This window comes from Lepidochelys kempii, chromosome 8, assembly GCF_965140285.1.
Source record: "Lepidochelys kempii isolate rLepKem1 chromosome 8, rLepKem1.hap1, whole genome shotgun sequence".
In the NCBI taxonomy this organism is placed as follows: Eukaryota; Metazoa; Chordata; order Testudines; family Cheloniidae; genus Lepidochelys; species Lepidochelys kempii.
The window spans coordinates 69646070-69658691 of NC_136387.1; positions in this window are offsets into that span (position 1 = coordinate 69646070).

Genomic DNA, 12622 nt, shown 5'->3' on the forward strand with positions numbered 1-12622 from the left:
TATTGGGGAAAGCCATAAGCTACTATACTATGGCTTGTTGAATAAGAGTAATGTAATTGGTTTAATTTTAGATAAAGAGATGTGGGAATGTGTAGTAAAGTGACAGGATAATTTTGGTTAAGTTAGCGCTTGAAAATGGCCCCCTATGTGTTATATGTGCAGATGGTATGTGACAAATAAGAAAAAGAGGATTTCTGGGGGAAATGGACATTGTTTTGCAGAAAGTGATAAAGAATGAGAGAGTTATTACTGGAGCTGACCTCAATTGTCATGTGTGGAGAGATGGTAAATTCTTCAAATGATACTATCGCAGTCATTCATATGGACATATGAACAAGGAATAGGGAACTATCTTACATTACTGCCAGCAATATGACTTGGTAGTTAATTCATTTTTCACTAAGAGGGAATAGCATCTGTGTCAAGGTTCCTCCCCCACTCTGAACTCTAGGGTACAGATGTGGGGACCTGCATGAAAAACCTCCTAAGCTTATCTTTACCAGCTTAGGTCAAAACTTCCCCAAGGTACAAAATATTACACCCGTTGTCCTTGGACTGGCCGCTACCACCACCAAACTAATACTGGTTACTGGGGAAGAGCTGTTTGGACGCGTCCTTCCCCCCAAAATACTTCCCAAAACCTTGCACCCCACTTCCTGGACAAGCTTTGGTAAAAAGCCTCACCAATTTGCCTAGGTGACTACAGACCCAGACCCTTGGATCTTAAGAACAATGAACAATCCTCCCAACACTTGCACCCCCCCTTTCCTGGGAAATGTTGGATAAAAAGCCTCACCAATTTGCATAGGTGACCACAGACCCAAACCCTTGGATCTGAGAACAATGAAAAAGCATTCAGTTTCTTACAAGAAGACTTTTAATAAAAATAGAAGTAAACAGAAATGAAGAAATCCCCCCTGTAAAATCAGGATGGTAGATATCTTACAGGGTAATTAGATTCAAAAACATAGAGAACCCCTCTAGGCAAAACCTTAAGTTACAAAAAAGATACACAGACAGAAATAGTTATTCTATTCAGCACAATTCTTTTCTCAGCCATTTAAAGAAATCATAATCTAACACATACCTAGCTAGATTACTTACTAAAAGTTCTAAGACTCCATTCCTGGTCTATCCCCGACAAAGACCAGCATATAGACAGACACAGACCCTTTGTTTCTCTCCCTCCTCCCAGCTTTTGAAAGTATCTTGTCTCCTCATTGGTCATTTTGGTCAGGTGCCAGCGAGGTTACCTTTAGCTTCTTAACCCTTTACAGGTGAGAGGAGCTTTCCCCTGGCCAGGAGGGATTTCAAAGGGGTTTACCCTTCCCTTTATATTTATGACAATCTGATTATCTATAAGAGTGGTAGTAAGAGGGCACAGATTCCTGACACAATTTTTTATGTTGTTCAGCTCAGCTCGCTGTAAGGTCTTTCCAGGAGAAAGCAGTGCAACTCAGCCTAGAACGCTGCTCCTTGACAATGGATATGTATCCCATGTGAGAAGAAAACAGCCCAAAGCAGTGCAGAAAACCAAGTGGTGGAAGCTTAATGAAGTTTATTAAAGATGGTCAGGTATGCCATTAAAAATTTAAGGAAGGTGTGTTGTCTCAACTAATGATTATTTCTATGATGCTTCTTTTTCCAAAGAAGCGATGTTTTTAGAAATAGTAAAGGAGTACTTATGGCACCTTAGAGGCTAACAAATTTATTTGAGCATAAGCTTTTGTGAGCTACAGCATCCGATGAAGTGAGCTCACGAAAGCTTATGTTCAAATAAATTGGTTAGTCTCTAAGGTGCCACAAGTACTCCTTTTCTTTTTGCGAATACAGACTAACACGGCTGCTACTCTGAAACCTGTCATTTGGAAATAGTGTTCACTTACATCAAGTTTCTGATCACAAAATGTGCTAACCAATTTCTTTTGGTTATCTGAACCCATATCTATTAAATATCTGGTAGATTTTTAATCACACTGTCACTGAGGAATGAAACAAAACAATGTGTGAATCAAACCATTTTGGTGTCATGATACAAAATACTACAGCAAAGTTTCTCCACTTGCTCTGTAGCAGCAGTTACTTCATAATCATTTTGGCCATAGCGGTGCCAGTCAGTCTAAACAAGTCAGTTATGCTGGCTTTTGATGTGCTAGAAATTGGAAATCATTAGGGAAAAATCTTTTGTCTTAAACATTTTTAAAAGGATATTACAACAAAGAGAGAATTAATTATATTACAAGTAGCTGATTATATGACCAGATTCTCAGCTGGTGTAAATAAGCATAGCACCATTAAGGACTATTTAGCTGTACCAATTTACATCACCTGAAGATATGGCCCTCTGTCTTTAATTATCTTTATTCAAAAGAGTGAAAAGGAATCATTTGTCTAAAAGCAATTGCAGGATTTCTTGGAGCTGTTTTTTAACTGGTGTAACAATTTGAACAGCAGCAGTTCATTCATTCATAGGATAAAACTGGGCAGAACTAGTTGCAAAGGGATTAAAAGGATTATTTGGTCATACACTATTTGATAATGGCAATTAGGTACACCAGATTCACTTAGAAAAGACTTCCCCTTTAGAAAACAATAAACATTGTATGAAGTAAACTGGAAGCCCTGTTTAATGTGGCTTATCCTTTTGTTCCTAAAGTTCATTGTTAAAAATCTGCCTCCTGGCTTCAATTGATTTCAGAGAGAATATCAGTGTGTAGCTTACATGGCCTTGATCTTTCAGCAGTATTTAAAATTTAACAGACTTGAAGTGTCAGGAGGAATGCCAGCATAGATCAGTATAGCTAATTTTTTTCAGATTACCTATTTACTAGTAGCCAGGTGAAGATATACTTATCAATTAGCATTTTATTGTCATAATACCTTAGTTGTTATCTAAAGCAATATAACTGTATCTCCTGGTTCTATATTAAACTGTATTTATTATGGTTAATACAGATGGGCCTTTAAAGCACAAAAAAAAATAAAATTAAAAGAACAATGTTGTGTTATAGAAAATATGCACTCCTTAAATGAACTCATTTCTCATTATAGCGAAACCTACCCAATTGCAAACTGGAGCAAGAATGACAGTCACATTGCACTGGAGAGAGATTCTAGATACATTACTTAGTGCACTTCTGGAAGGTTCTCAGGTATGATGATAATGGGCACAGTATAAGAAATAAACTAGGCTAGAGTACACTAGGCTAGACTAGAATACTGACCAGGCTGCTTGTACTACAACTTATGTTCATGATACAGTCTCCCTTTAGTAATCTCTGCCATTAAATGTTATTGGTGAAGATGGCTGATGCATTTGAACATGACCATGTGGTCCCCACTGATTGTTTTGGGGCCTGATCCTGTGAGATGCTGAACATCCTGAGCTCTCTTTTAAGTCAATGTCAGTTGTGGGTACTCAGCTCCACTCACTACCTGCAAGAGCAGACCCTGATACTTTGTAAACACATTTCAAGCAATCTCTTATAATTAAACTAGTAACTTTAAATATAATTCACATGCAATCGGACTCACAGTCATAAGTTCTGCTTACATCCAATGATTTACGGACTTCTAGTGGTAACTTTTAATAGAAGCAGTGTAACTGTATCATGTGCTATGGCAAATTTCCTTGTCTTTTGTTATTTTTGAAGTGGGTTTTTATATTTGAAATACTTCTATTCTAAGCAGTAAGAAAAATCATATATTAATACCAGCCTGTAGGTTTCTAGGGTGGGTTTTTATATTTGAAATACTTCTATTCTAAGCAGAAAGAAAAATCAAATATTAATACCACCCTGTAGGTTTCTAGGGTTTAGAACCAGTTCCACTGGTACTTATTTCAGTTTCGAGTGTCGTTTTACACACTGCATTTTTAGACATTTAACATTTAATATTGCTTTTAAAAAGTGTGAGATGTATTCTTAATGTAAAAAAATGAAGTTGTTCCCATTCACCTACTATAGTATTACTTTATTGAGGTTTTGGTCATCACTTTCAAAGTATATCACCCAAACCTAAACTTCTATTCATTAACCAATTCACTACATTTTACTATCCCTTATATAGTCTTGAAATAAAACACATTTCATTCATGTTCAGCTCTCTAAATCCAATTTATCCTGTGTACTCCTGCAATTTTCACAGTCTAAGCGGATTCATCAAGAATATGTCTACTTTTCCCTGTGCTGTATATTTGGTCCTTATTTTAAAGGTTTGTTTCAGATTTCTTTCTTGTTCTTTATCTTTGATGTTGAAAACCAGAAGTGACATTTTACCAGTAATTACAGGTATACTTCATCCTGAAGGAATATATTGAATTGTACTTGTCCTTATTGGAAGGAAGAAATCAAAAATATATTTTAGCACAATGCCATAATTTACTTATTAGAAAGCACTTTGGTTTACAGCACCTCTGATTTTTTTGGTATGTTTTCATTTTCCTTAAGAAGTGCCCATTTCTACAAGACAGCCTGATTTTAATTACATGTTTTCATTTCTACTTAAACACACAATTTATATTTAAATAAAACTGACTTGTGAATATGAAACAACCAGAGCCATATGGTTCTCTAACATAAAGATGATGTTAACAGCTACACAAACAGGAAGTGAAGGATTTTATTTGATTGATTTGTTTTTAATGCATACATTAAACACTGGAGAAAAGACCACTATCTTAATTACAAAACAGCTGCCAGTAGTGTAGGTGATCTATAGTTTAAAAAAAAAACAGTCTTGTGAATGACAGAATCATTAAAAATACTTATATATTTTATTTTAAAAAAACTAGACTGGAATTGTGGAAAGTTACTACTTTCCTCCTTATGAGGATTACAGAATAAAAAGTAATAAACAACATCTGGAATAAAGAGTGATGTTAGGGTAGTATCCATGGAAAAATGTCCAGAGAGATCCCCAATACTGTGTCCAACTCTTCTGGCAAAGGTATTTGGTCCTCATCACTACAAAAGTGGAGAAGTTGAATGTAAAAGGAAGACAGCCCAAATCAAGAACAATCCTTATAGCCAGGAGCTTGGTGGAAAACCTAAAATTCTCACACAAGATGTAATATTCAGGGCAAGTATAAATTTAGTTTATAAAACATTTTCTACAATATACATCATTTTTCTATGGTACTCTCTGATAGCACCCTCAATTAGATTCCCAATCTTCAAATGTGAGCTGTAATAAATATTTTCAAGAATCTCTTTCTACTGATGCCGAAGCATATTATCTTTTATCACAATTCCCATCAGTACACACGGGAGGTGTCAAACTCAGTGTGTAGTGCATGGAACTATGTTTGTATACAATTAAATATCTATATCCAGCACATCAACAGTAGTCTCTAATGTAAACAAGTGAATAAGAGTTTGTCTTCCTCCAACTGCTAGCAATATGTCTTGCAATCTGGTATCAAACATAAGTTACTCTAACTTCAGTGCCACATAGAAAATCCTTCATTACTTATACCAGTGGCATTCAGTTTGTCACCATATTGCCAGCACTCTATTGTTAAGGTCTGTAGGCCCTGGTCTACACTAGGAGTTGAGGTCGAATTTAGCAGTGTTAAATCGATTTAACCCTGCATCCGTCCACACGACGAAGCCCTTTTTTTCGACTTAAAGGGCTCTTAAAATCAATTTCCTTACTCCACCCCCGACAAGGGGATTAGCGCTGAAATCGGCCTTGCTGGGTCAAATTTGGGATACTGTGGATGCAATTAGACTGTATTGGCCTCCTGGAGCTATCCCAGAGTCCTCCATTGTGACTGCTTTGGACAGCACTCTCAACTCAGATGCACTGGCCAGGTAGACAGGAAAAGGCCCACAAACTTTTGAATTTCAATTTCCTGTTTGGCCAGCGTGGCAAGCTGCAGGTGACCATGCAGAGCTCATCAGCAGAGGTGACCATGATGGAGTCCCAGAATTACAAAAGAGCTCCAGCATGGACCGAACGGGAGGTACAGGATCTGATCGCTGTATGGGGAGAGGAATCCGTGCTATCAGAACTCCGTTCCAGTTTTCGAAATGCCAAAACATTTGTCAAAATCTCCCAGGGAATGAAGGACAGAGGCCATAACAGGGACCCAAAGCAATGCCGCGTGAAACTTAAGGAGCTGAGGCAAGCCTACCAGAGAGGCGAATGGCCGCTCCGGGTCCGAGCCCCAAACATGCCGCTTCTATGATGAGCTGCATGTCATTTTAGGGGGTTCAGCCACCACTACCCCCTCCATGTTGTTTGACTCCTTCAATGGAGATGGAGGCAACACGGAAGCAGGTTTTGGGGACGAGGAAGATGATGATGATGAAGTTGTAGATAGCTCACAGCAAGCAAATGGAGAAACCGGTTTTCCCAACAGCCAGGAACTGTTTCTCACCCTGGACCTGGAGTCAGTACCCCCCGAACCCACCCAAGGCTGCCTCCCGGACCCACCAGGTGGAGAAGGGACCTCTGGTGAGTGTACCTTTTAAAATACTATGCATGGTTTAAAAGCAAGCATGTTTAATGATTAATTTGCCCTGGCATTTGCGGCTCTCCTGGATGTACTCCCAAAGCCTTTGCAAAAAGTTTCTAGGGAGGGCAGCCTTATTCCGTCCACCATGGTAGGACACTTTACCACTCCAGGCCAGGAGCACATACTCGGGAATCATTGTAGAACAAAGCATTGCAGTGTATGTTTGCTGGCATTCAAACAACATCCGTTCTTTATCTCTCTGTATTATCCTCAGGAGAGTGATATCATTCATGGTCACCTGGTTGAAATAGGATGCTTTTCTTAAGGGGACATTCAGAGGTGCCTGTTCCTGCTGGGCTGTTTGCCTGTGGCTGAACAGAAATGTTCCCTGCTGTTAGCCACGGGTAGGAGGAGGGGGAAGAGGGGAGGGGCTAGCCACGCGCCGGGGGGAGGCAAAATGCGACCTTGTAATGAAAGCACATGTGCTATGTATGTAATGTTAACAGCAAGGTTTACCATGAAAGAGTGTACCCATTGTTCTATAAAATGTGTCTTTTTAAATACCACTGTCCCTTTTTTTTCTGCACCAGCTGCATGTGTTTCAATGATCACAGGATCTTCTCCTTCCCAGAGGCTAGTGAAGATTAGAAGGCGAAAAAATGCACTCGCGATGAAATGTTCTCTGAGCTCATGCTGTCCTCCCACACTGACAGAGCACAGATGAAAGCATGGAGGCAGACAATGTCAGAGTGCAGGAAAGCACAAAATGACCGTGAGGAGAGGTGGCGGGCTGAAGAGAGGCTGAAGCTGAAAGGTGGTGGCAGCATGATGAGAGGAGGCAGGATTCAATGCTGAGACTGCTGGAGGATCAAACTCATATGCTCCAGCATATGGTTGAGCTGCAGGAAAGGCAGCAGGAGCACAGACTGCCGCTACAGCTCCTGTGTAACCAACCGCCCTCCTCCCCAAGTTCCATAGCCTCCTCACCCAGATGCCCAAGAATGAGGTGGGGGGGTCCTCGGGCCACCCAGTCACTCCACCCCAGAGGATTGCCCAAGCAACAGAAGGCTGGCATTCAATAAGTTTTAAAGTTTTAAACTTTTAAAGTGCTGTGTGGCCTTGTCCTTCCCTCCTCCACCACTCCTCCTGGTGCTTCTCTCCTCCACCACCCCTCCTGGGCTACCTTGGTAGTTATCCCCCTATTTGTGTGATGAATTAATAAAGAATGCATGAATTTGAAGCAACAATGACTTTATTGCCTCTGCAAGTGGTGATCAAAGGGAGGAGGGGAGGGTGGTTAGCTTACAGGGAAGTAGAGTGAACCAAGGGGCGGGAGGTTTCATCAAGGAGAAACAAACGGAACTTTCACACTGTAGCCTGGCCAGTCATGAAACTGGTTTTCAAAGCTTCTCTGATGCGCACCACGCCCTCCTGTGCTTTTCTAACTGCCCTGGTGTCTGGCTGTGCGTAACCAGCAGCCAGGCGATTTGCCTCAACCTCCCACCCCACCATAAACGTCTTCCCCCTTACTCTCACAGATATTGTGGAGCACACAGCAAGCAGAAATAACAGTGGGAATATTGGTTTCGCTGAGGTCTAACCGAGTCAGTAAACTGCGCCAGCGCGCTTTTAAACGTCCAAATGCACATTCTACCACCATTCTGCACTTGCTCAGCCTGTAGTTGAACAGCTCCTGACTACTGTCCAGGCTGCCTGTGTATGGCTTCATGAGCCATGGCATTAAGGGGTAGGCTGGGTCCCCAAGGATAACTATAGGCATTTCAACATCCCCAACTGTTATTTTCTGGTCTGGGAATAAAGTCCCTTCCTGCAGCTTTTGAAACAGACCAGAGTTCCTGAAGATGTGAGCGTCATGTACCTTTCCTGGCCATCCCACGTTGATGTTGGTGAAACATCCCTTGTGACCCACCAGTGCTTGCAGCACTATTGAAAAGTACCCCTTGCGGTTTATGTACTCGCCGGCTTGGTGCTCTGATGCCAAGATAGGGATATGGCTTCCATCTATGGCTCCACCACAGGTAGGGAATCCCATTGCAGCAAAGCCATCCACTATGACCTGCACATTTCCCAGGGTCACTACCCTTGATATCAGCAGATCTTTGATTGTGTTGGCTACTTGCATCACAGCAGCCCCCACAGTAGATTTGCCCACTCCAAATTGATTCCCAGCTGACTGGTAGCTGTCTGACATTGCAAGCTTCCACAGGGCTAGTGCCACTCATTCTCAACTGTGAGGGCTGCTCTCATCTTGGTATTCTTGCGCCTCAGGGCAGGGGAAAGCAAGTCACAAAGTTCCATGAAAGTGCTCTTATGCATGCGAAAGTTTCACAGCCACTGGGAATCATCCCATAGTTGCAACACTATGCGGTCCCACCAGTCTGTGCCTGTTTCTTGGGCCCAGAATCGGCGTTCCACCGCATGAACCTGCCCCATTAGCACCATGATGCCCACTTTGGCAGGGCCCGTGCTTTGAGAGAAGTCTGTCTCCATGTCCTCATCACTCACGTCACCGCGCTCACATCGCTTACTTGCCCGGTATCGCTTTGCCAGGTTCTGGTGCTGCATATACTGCTGGATAATGCGTGTAGTGTTTAATGTGCTCCTAATTGCCAAAGTGATCTGAGCAGGCTCTATGCTTGCCATGGTATGGCGTCTGCACAGAAAAAAGGCACGGAACAATTGTCTGCCATGTCTGATTGTCTGATGACATGGCTTACCGGTTGGCTTACAGGGAATTAAAATCAACAAACGGGGTGGCTTTGCGAGAAACTGAATGGCTCCCTCAAGGATAGAACTCAAAACCAGGTTTAGCAGGCCGTTGATTTCACAAAGGGAGGGAAGGAGAGAGGGAGAGAGGAGAAAATGAATACAAAACAAATCTGGTCTATTTCTTGTTTTGAGCCACTTCAACTATCTTTATACATCTTGCTGACAGCAGACTGTGCAGTACAACTGCTAGCCATCGTCATCTCCTGGGTGCTCGGCAGAAGACGGTGTAGTATGACTACTGGCCATCATCTTCTGCTATCTGCAGATTAAAAGACAGTGCACTGCAGGTAGGACTGAATCACCATGAGACGAAACTTAAAAGGGAAATGACCTGGCTGAGTCACTCCCATATTTGCCCAGGCACCCAGTTAAAAGAGCACCTAGGACTACGTTGACGGAGGCTACCAGTCATACTGCACTGTCTGCTGCCAAAAGGCAATAAACTGCTGCTGTGTAGCAATGCAGTACCACGTCTGCCAACACTCAGGAGACATACAGTGACGGTTAGCTGAGTGGGCTTTATACTTGCCGTGGTATGGCGTCTGCACAGGTAACTCAAGAAAAGAGGCGCAAAATGATTGTCTGCCCTTGCTTTCATGGAGGGAGGGAGGGAAGGGGGGCCTGACAATATGTACCCAGAACCACCCGCGACAATGTTTTAGCCCCATCAGGCACTGGGACTCATACCCAGAATTCAAATGGGCGGCGGAGACTGCAGGAACTGTGGGATAGCCACCCACAGTGCAGTGCTCCAGAAGTCAATGGTTGCCTCTGTACTGTGGACACACTCCGCCGACTACATGCACTTACAGCATTTGTGTGGGGACACACACAATCAACTATATAAAACCACTTTCTACAAAACCGACTTCTATAAATTCGACCTAATTTTCATAGTGTAGACATACCTCCTCCTTGTAAACATCATTCAACAGAGCATTTAAGAATGTTCTTATGGCTGTCCTTATTCAGCAAAGTATTGAAGCATGTGATTAAGTCCTATTGAAGTGCCTGGGAATTAAGCATGTGCTTAAAATTAAGGATTTGCTTAAGCCCTTTATTGAATAGGGATGGCCTGCTGAATCAAAGCCTATATGTTGCTTCCCTTGTCTCTCTTGATTACATAGCAGAAAGATGTTCAAGTTAGTCTGAATTTAGTTTACATTTCAGGAATATTTTTGCAAATCCAAGAGGAAAAAAGGTACCTCAAATAATAGTTTGTGACAATTTTCACCAAATTATACACTTTGGCCGATGGCTTTTGGCTTCTATGATTGTCTGGTTGAGAAAAAAGTCCATTCTAAATTTTATCTTTCTCCCCTACAGGGAGTGTTAACATAAGTGGAATAGGATTGAGTCCCTTCTCTGTTATTCCAGATAATATTCATAATCATGATGCAGTCACCCTTATGGCAGGTCCTTGCAAAATCCACTTAGCTACTATTGCCTCCAACAAATGATTAGTTCCTGAGACCAATTAAAATAGCTGGGGAGTTCTGGAAATCTGAAAATTTGCCTTTTTTAGGGGCAGAATAGTTGGTCCTTTTTATCTTAACTTGTTCTATTCAATATTTTATTAGTTTCAAAGATAGACATTCCAAAAGCATGTTGAAATTGTCAGACAAATCAACAACTTTGATAGAGGATCTTTTTTTTAAAAAAAGTGTTACTGTATGATTTATTTTGAAGTTCTTAAACTTTGCCAATTTTGCACATGATGGATATGAAAAAGAGAGAAGAAGTTAGGATATACTACAAAGGAAAGTAAAGGAATTAGCCAGGGATGTACTCTAGAAAGGGATCCTAAATGCTCTCATACTTGTCTTTGTAGTTTTGTAATCTGTGCGCTTTTTTCCATAAAAGGCTATTTCTATTGAAGACATTGTCCATTCTCTTTCTGTTGGGAAATCTCAGATTTCCAGTGCTATAGTATTATTGCTTTGGTTATTATTAACCTGTATTAATCTATATGACTGTCCCTTTTGATATTCTCTTATCTCTTTTCTATGCCTAATAAACCTTTTCCACAGGAAACTTTTAAATTAGTTTCCTTTCTGTTACACTTTGTAGAAGAAAATTCATCACAGACTCAATATTGGGCCAGATCCTGTTTCCATTCTAACCACTGGGATTTCAGTGGGAGACCCCTTATGTATGTTCAGTAAGGTTGTATGACTTTTTTTATATGAAAGGCCATGCTTTTGATATATGCTTTATATGGAAATTAAAGAGTTTTTTGCCTACTAAAAATAAATTGCTGACTGAAGTGTTTTTCTATAATGCCAGGCCTTGTGTTTCAGATTAATCGAACAAAGTATTCTTCTTCATTCTAATTTTAGCATTAAAAGAATCACTCTGCTTCACTCAAATATGAAAATCTGTCTGTCTGGTTTTATCCCAAGAGAATTTCAGATTTGGAAAAATATAGTGAAACACTACCCAAAAATGGCATTCTTGAACAGGATGCAATTCTCTCAGCGACATGCAACTGTCTTCCCTACACTGATGGTTTGTAAGATTTCTCATATGCTGCCTATGGTGTGTGTGGGGAGGGTCTGTTTTGTAATCCTTTCAATTCACCTTTCGGTGGCACTGAGCAAAGCTCCTGACTGGTCAGGCACCAGGGTTATGGACTGGTGGGAGATAGAGGTTAGTGAAGCCAGACTGCCACTCACCCCATCTATTGCCAGCACACAGCAATACCATTTCCTTACTTACCCAAGAGGAGAATTAGAAAAGACTACTTCCCAGTATCCATCACTGCATCTTTCCTCAGCATAAAATGCAAACAGAGTCTAACTGTGCTGCTTACCTACTGCTTTATCATACAGCTTTTATAGCTAGTTTGTTGTTGTCAAGGTTCCTCCCCCACTCTGAACTCTAGGGTACAGATGTGGGGACCTGCATGGAAAACCTCCTAAGCTTATCTTTACCAGCTTAGGTCAAAACTTCCCCAAGGTACAAAATATTCCACCCGTTGTCCTTGGATTGGCCGCTACCACCACCAAACTAATACTGGTTACTGGGGAAAAGCTGTTTGGAAACATCTTTCCCCCCAAAATACTTCCCAAAACCTTGCACCCCACTTCCTGGACAAGGTTTGGTAAAAAGCCTCACCAATTTGCCTAGGTGACTACAGACCCAGACCCAGACCCTTGGATCTTAAGAACAATGAACAATCCTTCCAACGCTTGCACCCCCCCCTTTCCTGGGAAATGTTGGATAAAAAGCCTCACCGATTTGCATAGGTGACCACAGACCCAAACCCTTGGATCTGAGAACAATGAAAAAGCATTCAGTTTTCTTACAAGAAGACTTTTAATAAAAATAGAAGTAAATAGAAATAAAGAAATCCCCCTTGTAAAATCAGGA